General features: G+C 37.1%; 1 pseudogene; it reads right to left on the bottom strand.

The window, feature by feature from the left end:
• Positions 1-4555: 4555 nt before the first annotated feature.
• On the bottom strand, positions 4556-8022 carry LOC107741382 (extracellular calcium-sensing receptor-like; annotated as a pseudogene).
• Positions 8023-10651: the final 2629 nt, after the last annotated feature.

The following is a 10651-nucleotide window of genomic DNA, read 5'->3' as shown; positions in this document are numbered from 1 at the left end:
TTAAAGATCAAAGACAATGTTTAATATAGCTCCGACTGGATTCGTCTGAAAGAAGAAAGTCTTATACACCTAGGATGCATCGGGGGTGAGTAAAACACAGCCTAATTTTTATTTTTGGGTGAACTAACCCTTTAAATAAAATGTATTGCTTGATGAATGTTTTGTCATTTTATATAGGCTACTTATATAATTTAATTTCATATTATGCATTTTATATAATCCTACTGCTCAAAATATTTGGGTTTTTCTCAAAATAACCACTATATGGAGTCAAGACATATTTTTGTTGTTGCTATGGGCTACATTAAAAAGAGTGATGTAATATTCACCGTGAAGCTTATATACCTGAGAGAACGAATTCACCATAAGTGATCTAAATTTCAGCAGTAAGAAAAAAAATGTGTTTTACAGTTTTTACAGTTTTCACAGTTACAGGTGCATCTAAAAAAATTAGAATATTGTGAAAAAGTTAATTATTTTTGTAACATTTCAAAAAGTGAAACTTTCATATATTCTAGATGCATTACATGTAAAGTAAAACATTTCAAAGTTTTTTTATTTTTTATTTTTTTATTTTGATGATCAGAGCTTATACAAGCAACAGGGATGACCGCAAGCTTGAGAATAACGTCAAGCAGAGCCAATTCAAACACTTGAGAGAGCTTCACAAGGAGTGGACTGAAGCTGACGTCAGTGCATCAAGAGTCACCATGCTCAGACTTCTTCAGGAAAAGGACTACCAAGCCACTTCTGAAACAGAAACAACGTCAGAAGCATCTTACCGGGGCTAAGGAGAAAAAACTGGACTGTTGCTCAGTGGTCCAAAGTCCTGTTTTCAGATAAAAGCTGCTTGAAGTCCAGTGTGAAGTTTCCGAAGTCAGTGATGATTTGGGGTGCTGTGATGTCTGCTGGTGTTGGTCCATTGTATTTTATCAAGTCCAAAGTCGATGCAGCCGTCTACCAGCAGATTTTGGAGCACTTTATGCTTCCATCTGCTGACAATCCTCTACAGAACCTCTGGTACCTCTTGTGGTACAGTTCCACATTACACATAAGTTCAATCAACACAAATTATTGCATACTCTCAACACAACAGATGTGTCGCCATGGAAATAATAAGATGATATGTTATAATGGTTGTCTTAGGCTGGCCACAGACTAGACGGTTTTCAAATCTTAACCGATTTTAAAACCATGGGAGACCACAGACATGAAGACAGATTCATCTCATTTTTAGCACACCAGACGATTCGACCAGACCAGACTTGTACTGTGATTTTGCTCAAATGTATATATCAAATGGCTTTCAAATGGCAAATGGCATAAATCTTTACATGAACTTTAATCTGCTCTCATCCTTCTTTTTCTTCCATCTGGAAATAATAAGGTGATATGTTATAATGGTTGTCTTAGGCTGGCCACAGACTAGACGATTTTCAAATCTTAACCAATTTTAAAACCATTTAAAACCACAGACATGAAGACAGATCCAACTGATTTCTAGCAAACTAGATGATTCAACCAGACCACGAGACCACACACTTGTTGACTGTAGGAACAATTTCACAGTGACACAAGATCTCCTGGATACTCGTGAAATCAGACATGACTCACGTTTGACGCGTTCTGTTTCACAGTGAAGTATAAAAAGAATATGGGTGATGTTCTTTCTCAATACTCTGCTTTCTTGGCATGTTTGTAGCTGCCAAGTTTCAGCTATAGAAGCACGCAACATCCGGTAGGCGACGCTTGCTCGCGCTCATTGGCTATCACGTCATGGGGCAGCCAGATCAAGAGTCGTAAATCTTGAACATGTTTGATATTTACGATTTGAGTTCAGGGACACTCCGTCTCGATCGGGAGCAGTTAAATAATCGTAATTACACCACACAAAAAATCGTTTATGACAAGCCTCGAATCGGGCCGCACACCCCGATCGTTCGGGGGTGCCAAATGGCTGCAATATAACAAAGAGTGAAAAATTTAAGGGGGTCTGAATACTTTCCGTACCCACTGTATATATATATATATATATATATATATATATATATCACATGAGGAGTGGGGGGACGGGGTGTCAGAATATTTTAAACTTACGTGTGAAAGGGTTAAAAGCAGAAATAATAAAAAAAACAAAGCAATTCTTTTGATAGGCAAATGTATTTCATCTTATTTTTAATTTTTTTTCCATGTTACATAAATAAACACATTTCATACCCAGTTTATTTATTTGCACTCACTTTTCATTGGGCTTACATTTATTGAATGCAACATTTAATTATGTCTTCAATCATTTTGTGGTATATTGATGTGTTTTATATTGGCTTCAGGTTATTTCAAGCTGAATTTCATTTTGTATCTAATTGTTCTTTATTTTAAGGGTTAGGGTTAGGGTTAGATGAACAGATAAGCCTTATTGATTTAGTTTTGCTTACATTTCATTGAACTGTTACATTGTACTTCGCAACATTTTATAATGCATTTAATAATTTAATTATATATTTCATTTAATCACTTCATAGTTAACTAAATCGTTATGTATTTTTATGTAAACTATCATATTTTGTACATAACAATTTTTACTGTCAACTACAGATGCTGCACCCATTGTCCACCATATTTTCTCACTAAAATCTCACATATTATGTCTCTAATTCTGAAACTATAGGCTCAAAGAAATTACAGTTTCCCATTCATAATGTTTTCAAGGTCTTTTTTATGTGAAAATATATTAATTGCAATGTCTGTAACACATTTTGCTTGTCTTTTATTTTTATCTCAAATGAAAAATAGCTACATTGTTGGGAGTTGATTATGCTGACTCCAAAGAAAATAGATACCTTATTTGTGCAGAATCTTTTAATCTCTCTGTCAAAACATTTAGGGATTTTTAACCAAATATATTTGTGTCTAATAGTTTAGTGCTTATTAAAGCACAATGTAATAATAATAATAATGAGTACCGTGCTTTAATAATTACTGCCTCCCTTGAATGATCCTCAGAATCCTCAAGTGCCTTTTTTTGTGTAGTGTTGGTAATTATATACTGACAAAAGCACTGTTATATTTAATGTTTAATGGATGTTAATAATTATATTAAAATGGTTGGTCGACATTATCGACAACATGGATAATAAAAAAAATGTCAACAAATGTTATTGTTGTTGACTAGTCATTTCATCTCATATGACCTAATGTAAGGGCCTGCGATAATGCAGGTTAACCAGTGTGGTGCTGTACGGCAAGACTATAATTCAACCCTCCATGCTGCAATCCAATAGAAGAAGACACAGTTATGAGTCGTGCAAACAAAGCAGAACCAATAAAGTGTTGGAGAGTTTTACAAAACTACAAACACAAAGTGCTGTTATGTGTAAAGTCCCCAGTGTACTCACAGCTAAGTTCTTTTTCGTTCTTTGGTTATCTATTATTCTTTGGAATGTGTAAATATGTGCTGCATACTTTCTTCTCAATAACAAAATAAACACCCAACAAACATGACAGCGGTGAGAAAACAGCATTTAAGAAAGTAGCTGATCATAGCCTTGTGCATATGTTTGCACCAGTTCTGTAATCGGCACTCTGTAAAGTACGATGGCATTTTAGTGCCAAAAAAAATCTAAGATTACAAGATTAAAGTTGTAATATTTTGAGGAAAAGTCAAAATTATGAGAATAAAGTCATAGCATTATGAGAATAAAGTCGAAATATTTTGAGAAAAAAGTCAAAATTACGAGAATTAAAGTTGTAGCAATACTAGAATAAAGTCTAAATATATTGAGAATAAAGTCAAAATTATGAGAATAAAGGTTGGAATATTTTGAGAATAAAGTCAAAATTGTGAGAAAAAAGTCAAAATATTTTGAGAATAAAGTCAAAATATTTTGAGAATAAAGCCAAAATTCAGAGAATTAAGTCGTAGCAATTATGAAATTAAAGTTATAATATTTTGAGGGTATAGCCTATATTGCGCATGCAAATTGCCTGCATTACAAATAATGAATGCAATCAAAGACGTGAAATATTATTTCCAAGCATACTGTCCCTGCATGGTATGATTTCTGCTAATAATCCCACACATATTCAAATCAATGTCCTGGCAACATTTTCCGGTGCTCCCAATCCAGGCAATTTGCATGCACGATATATACTCTCATAATATTATAACTTTAATTGCTACGATTAAATTCTCATAATTTTGACTCTATTCTCAAAATATTTTGACTTTCTCATAATTTTGACTTTATTCTTGAAACATTTAAACTTTATTCTCGTAATTTCAACTTTATTCTCATAATTTAGAATTTATTCTCAAAATATTATGACTTTAATCTCATAATTTTAGATTTTTTAAATGTGGCACTAAAACGTTGTCATAGTAAAGTCACGTCATGTTTATTTCTATAACACTTTATGCAGTATGTGTAGAATATGTATAACTCAATATTTTAATTAATTGCAAAAGCTGAATATTCAATCAAAGCCCACTGATTAATCAGTGAAGTAACTGACAATTAGTCAAAAGTTTACAATTTTACACCTTAATAATATAAAACTATTTCTTTTGTGCTTCTCTACCGATGATGGCATTTTTAGTGTTTCTCTCTGGATGTAAAAGGATGATGTAGCACTTTGGGGCAAATATGGCAAACAGTAATCCAAAACTTGAAGCTAAAATGGCAAATATCTCTACAGCAACAGCATATTTCCCTGGTGAGCTCACATATGCTGGGACAAACGCAATCCACACAGCACAGAAGATCAACATGCTAAACGTGATGAACTTTGCTTCATTAAAATTATCTGGAAGATTTCTTGCAAGAAAGGCTAACAGAAAGCTTACTGCTGCCAATAGTCCAATGTATCCCAGCAGCATAGAAAACCCAGCCACTGAGCCTATAGCACATTCATATACTATTTTAGAGCGAGTATACTGGCTGTTTTTATGTGGTGTTGGAGAGGCAGTTGATAGCCAGACTGCACATATCACAACCTGGAGGGCTGTTAGAACCAAAACTGTGCATCTTTGTTGAGCTGCTCCAAACCATTTCATTGTTCCTTTGCCCTCTGGTCGAGATGACTTGAACACAGCTATTACCACCATAGTCTTGACCAGGATGCTGGAGATGCACAGGACAAAGCTTATGCCAAACACAGCATGTCTTAACTGACATGTCCATAACTGTGGCTGGCCAATGAACAGCAGCACACACAGAAAACACAGTTTCAGTGAAGACAGCAGCAGGAAGCTGAGCTCTGAATTGTTGGCACGAACTATGGGAGTGTTACGATGATGAGCGAAGATGACCATCACAAGAGCACAGATGCAGGTACCAAGCAAAGAGGCAGTGGTCAGAGAGATTCCTAGAGGATCCTTATAAGACAGAAACTCTACTTCTTTCGGGATGCACTGGTCCTTATCCGAATTGGACCAGAACTCATCTGGACAGACTGTGCAATCAATAGCATCTGTGAGTAATAAAAAGAGAGAAGGTGCGAACTGAAGAGAACTTCACATCAAATTATGTTCCAATTTTCCAATCAATAATTTCCTCACCTGTTATATTAGAAATTTCTCCATCTCTGCATGGCAGGCAGTCAAAACAGCAGACAGGAAGGCCCTTCCTCCTGGCTTGTCTGGTGCCTGGTGGGCAGCTTTTCATTCATTTATCCTCATTTGTCTTATCATAGCTTTGACTAGTATATATACTAAACATCTGCAAAAAGGATGGCATTAAAATGTACTGTTTATTACTTTTTTGCTCTTAAAGTTCCAGTATATTGCATCCTCATCCAGCATGAGCACCATCTCTGTTGCCGCCCCTTTATTTACTACACCAACTGTGTGAATCCTTATCGATCCATCAGAGCTCGGCTGCCAGTTCATCACATCATAGATGGCCAGAGCATCTCCATTCTTATCAAATGACACGTGATCCCCAAAGCCCGTGGTGAAATTCACTTTCTGTAGGTAGTGAACCAGCTGTACAGTTTGTAGAGAGGACAAGACGTTAAATGTTTATCTGAAATTTAAAACAATATAGAGTACATATTTTGCATTTACACCTTCAGCTCTTCCATATGCCTGGAGCAAATTTGCACTATACCTGTGGGTCTTACCTGCCAGGGTTTCAGGTTGATTATATCAGCACAGCTGTTCCCACTGAATGGTCCTCTCCCCTCCTCACACTGCATCAGCTCATGAAGTGCATGTGCCAGAGCATAAACTGCCTTATAGACATTATACGCTGCTCTCAAGCCCGAAACATCAGTGTATGGTGTTTCAGTGATGCTCAGATCCTCCTGTCCTGTACATACCTTTTTCACTTGCTCTCCATCTATCGCTCTACCCCCTTTTTCAAAACTACACCCGAACATGTTCTCCCAGAAAATTCTCACTATATTGTTTTTTTGATCATTACTGGGATGGAGACGTAGAAGAAACTCACGAAGCCCCTCAATCTCTCCACGCCTGATAGCAATACCCAGTGTGCCCCCCAGGATGGGTAGGAAACGTGGAGTGTGGTATACAGGTGAAGTGGTCCAAGCTTCACTGGCAATCCACTGTCTGCCTGTTATGTTCTGCAACACCACCTCCTCCATCAAAGGTATTAGAAAGGATGAAGTGGAAAAAACAACCACCACTCTAGCTGTTGAGGCCTGAATCACTCCTGTTATATATTGAATGTCTCTGTGGTTGTTATCATGGGGAAGGATTTCAGAAAAAGCAACACAATGTCCAAACAGCTGCATTTCCTGCTGAAATAACTGAGCAGCATAGATACCATAATCATCATCACTGTAGATGAGACCAACCCAGGTCCAAAATGCCTCAAAATCTGAACCATAGCCCGCACCTGGAAGGCATCACTGGGGATTGTTCTGAAGAAAGAGGGGTACTTTTTCCTATCACTCAAACAGGAGCAGGTGGCGTAGTGACTAACCTAATTAGTTAGGAAAGATGGAGAGAGAAATAAAGAAATGAGACAGAGAAATAGAGTGATAATCATCAGTGCTTTTGATTTTTTTTTTCAGACACAAGTACATTTGAAAAAAAGTGCAAAAATATGCACATAGTGTATTTTATTTTATTTTCTTCATAGCAACTTACTATAGGTACTCGAAACAGTCCCAGAACATTGGAAATTGCAATGGAAGGAGTTGAACTTGGATCCCCTACGATCCCAATGACTGGAGGAGGGCCAGTGCAGTTTAGGTTGGAGAAGGACTCCTCTGTTCCACTAGCCAGGGATATGGCAGCCCGAAATGCTATTCCTAGTCTTACACAGTTGTCATAAAGATGGTATCCAAGAGTGATGCTAGGCAGCAGCTTTGGATTCTTATTGATCTCATTTACTGCAAAAGCCATTGTCTGTGCCTGCTGGAAGATTTCTATATTGAATCTAGAAGAAAAAAAATAAGTAAATGTAAAACAAGTAAATGTAAAACAATATAAATGTTGACATGTAGTAAAAAGATAGTAATAATTAAAAATTAATTAATATAAGCATTAGTATACAGAAAATGCATTTGAGACCAAGCACTAGTCATGGAACCCTCCTATTGTGCATACCTGGTTAAATGCATAGTGGTTTCAATATAGATTATTTATTTATTTATTTATTTATTTTACTGCTGTCAGCATATTATTTAAAGTTAGCTTAGATAAAAGGATGCAAATATAACTTAAGATTTTTTATTTATTTATTATTATTATTATTATAATTATAAAACCTCTCTCAATCTGTTAATTTTTTTTTTTTAAAGTTCTGTAGTCATTCTGGCCAAAGACCAGACTCACTTTTCACAGTATGGTGGTTCTGGCTCCGTTCTGAAGCTCAGTTCTGGAAACACTGTGAAAAAGTGAACATGAAATAGGCCTCCAAGTATAAAATCTCCATCCTGGTACATCCCATTCAACTTGAAGCGTCCCTGGAGCTGACATGTACCTGATTTTAGGATTGAATCTGCAGAGACACAGTTAAATGACAGGTATAGAAAAATGTACAGAGTGATCCACATCTCTCTTTCTGACCCACGCATCCACTCTACTAATTTATGATGAAGCTTGTGTGGGGTGTTCCTTTAAAAGAGCAGGCGATGCCAAGTGGGCATCCCTGGAAAGCAGGACGTCACTCTCCCATCCCTCCCAACATAGACAACAGTATTGATGGAATAAAGGACATATGCATGCACAGTGAACTGCTGTTAATTGTATAAAGACTTTTTTTAAAATGCTGATCTGCATGGGTAACAATTGTCTTATACCAATGACCAAGTATATCTACTTATTCATGTTTTTGCTTGCAAGAGTTATTTATTTAATTATTTATTTATTGTCTGATTAATTGATTTTCAGAATGTCCTCTAGATGTCAGTCATGCATTTGACTTTTCTGAGCAATAAAACATACTGTGTTATTAGTGATAGCGTATCATGTACCGTGGTAAAGTGATGCTATCAAGTGCAAAGGTATGAAGAATGTTATTTATCAGACTAAATGATTACTGTATGCATATATTAGAGTGTGTACTAGGCAAATTTAAATGCAAAGTAATAATAATAAAAAAAGAACATGGTTTGTGCTATAATCTGTCCAAAAGCCTGTGTTTTAACAAGAAGGAATTAGTGCTTTTGTCAGCTACCATGTTAAATTAACTCCCTATTGATTGATTGACTGACTGACTGACTGACTGACTGACTGACTGACTGACTGACTGACTGGTTGGTTGGTTGGTTCATTCGTTCATTCATTCCAGTTTAATAATTACCAAGTAATTGGTATCAAATCACTCTCAGCTGCATTCAAAGACACTGACAAACCACCTCTGCAATGGAATGCACAGACAAGGGAGTATTACAAACAGTGAAAAGTCCCAGTACTGATAGGGCTGGCCCTTGCATTTTGGGGTTCCTAAATACATTTTCAAAAGAGGACCCCCTACCTATGGTTTCACCTAACCACCCCCATCCCCAATGTACACATCATACACTGACACCTTATTCTTGTTTATTTTATTTTTTTTCATTTCGTTTTACCAAATTTCCTTGCTCAGTATATTTATCTTTTGAGATATAAATATAAAAAATATATTTACTTAAACAAACTTTAGCATTTTTAAAAGACTTTAACCATTGCTTTCAGAGAATATCAAAATGTAGTTAGACTAATGGTTTAATAAAGCAAAAACAATAATAAAGGAAAATATATTATTGTTATTAATGATAATAGAGAATAATCTCTTTTCTGGACTGGCATGCTTTAGTACAGATTCAAATGTCTAAGTGTAAACAAGTGTATGAAAAAAAAAAGATAATTTAATATTTGGCATTGTTTGATAAACACCAAAGTGAATACAAAATTCTTAATGGCTGTTTAAAACATTTAAGTACTGTTTGATTTCCTTTTACCACTTTGAAATGAAATGGGCAGATACAAGAAAACTGTGCCTTTATTTGTGTTTCCACCAAATGCCAACCCGGGGTGTCGAAATACTACTGGGTAGTCTAGCAGTGGAGAGAATCACAAAGACCAAAACAAAAAGAGACATACTGACACAGAATGCACATTTTAAGGGAGAATAACTGGCTGAAGTGGCGGACTGGCCATCTGGAGCACCGGGATTTTTTTTCCGGTGGGCCGCTGTACAATGTGGGCTGGCCCATTGCGTAAATATAAAGAATAAATTATTGTAAATGTACGTAGCTTATAGCCTTCCATCGGCCCAGATGAATGGCCCGCGCGGCCCACTTGAGTCAAACATTGTAATTATTTTAGCGTGCTCAGTGCAGTGGCTCAAAAGCGCTCGTCAATGTCAAAATGTTTAAAATAGGCAATCAAATCGAAGAAGGCGGGATTTACTGTTCACAGATGCTGAGCTGCGAGGCATTTGAATGCGACCTGATGTAAGATGTAAGCAGCTGAATAGTGAGACGATTCAGCGATATTTGCTACTGTTTACGATAAAAAATGTTAAATGACAGACATTAATTTTCAGAAATAAAAACTCCAACAACATGTTGGCCGGCGACAGCCCATGACGTCACTACCGGTGCGACTATAGTATAAATAGGCTCTGGGAGAACACGTCATTCTCCTTCTTCGTCTTCATTGACTGTTTTGTTTGAAACGTGCATTCCGTGGTAAGAGCGATCTTTCTTCCTTCATTATGGCGAGCACTAGCAAGATGTTTAGAAGATGTGTGCATCCGTGTCGTCATTATTTGACACTCCCTCCTTGCCATCTAAGCCCCTTCAGGATACATCTCGCTTAAATGGAAGAGCATACGCAGCAGCATGGCAGGCTGTCGCTTCATTGCACACGGTGGCAGTGCTTCAGGCGTATCAGGCTGATCTACTGAAAGTCCTGGATAAAGGCGAGGGCCTTTCTCCCGATGAGGTAGCTGAGTTGCGCCTCACCACAGATCTCGCTCTCCGTGCTACTAAGCAGGCCGCCTCTGCTATTGGCAGGTCCATGGCGGCTATGGTGGTAACGGAGAGACATCTGTTGGTGAACCTGGCAGATATAGAATCGCGGATCAAAGGGAGGTAGGCAAGACCTAAGGGATGTGATCCAGACTTGGCGTCAGCGCTTTCGTCCGGGTCAGAGTGATACTTGAGTATCTATTCATTTCCCTCGGGGGGTTTAACA

The sequence above is a fragment of the Sinocyclocheilus rhinocerous genome, unplaced genomic scaffold (assembly GCF_001515625.1).
Source record: "Sinocyclocheilus rhinocerous isolate Xijiao unplaced genomic scaffold, SAMN03320098_v1.1 scaffold3939, whole genome shotgun sequence".
NCBI lineage: Eukaryota > Metazoa > Chordata > Actinopteri > Cypriniformes > Cyprinidae > Sinocyclocheilus > Sinocyclocheilus rhinocerous.
The sequence above is the reverse complement of the archived record's forward strand: the minus strand, read 5'-3'. Positions and strand labels throughout refer to the sequence as shown.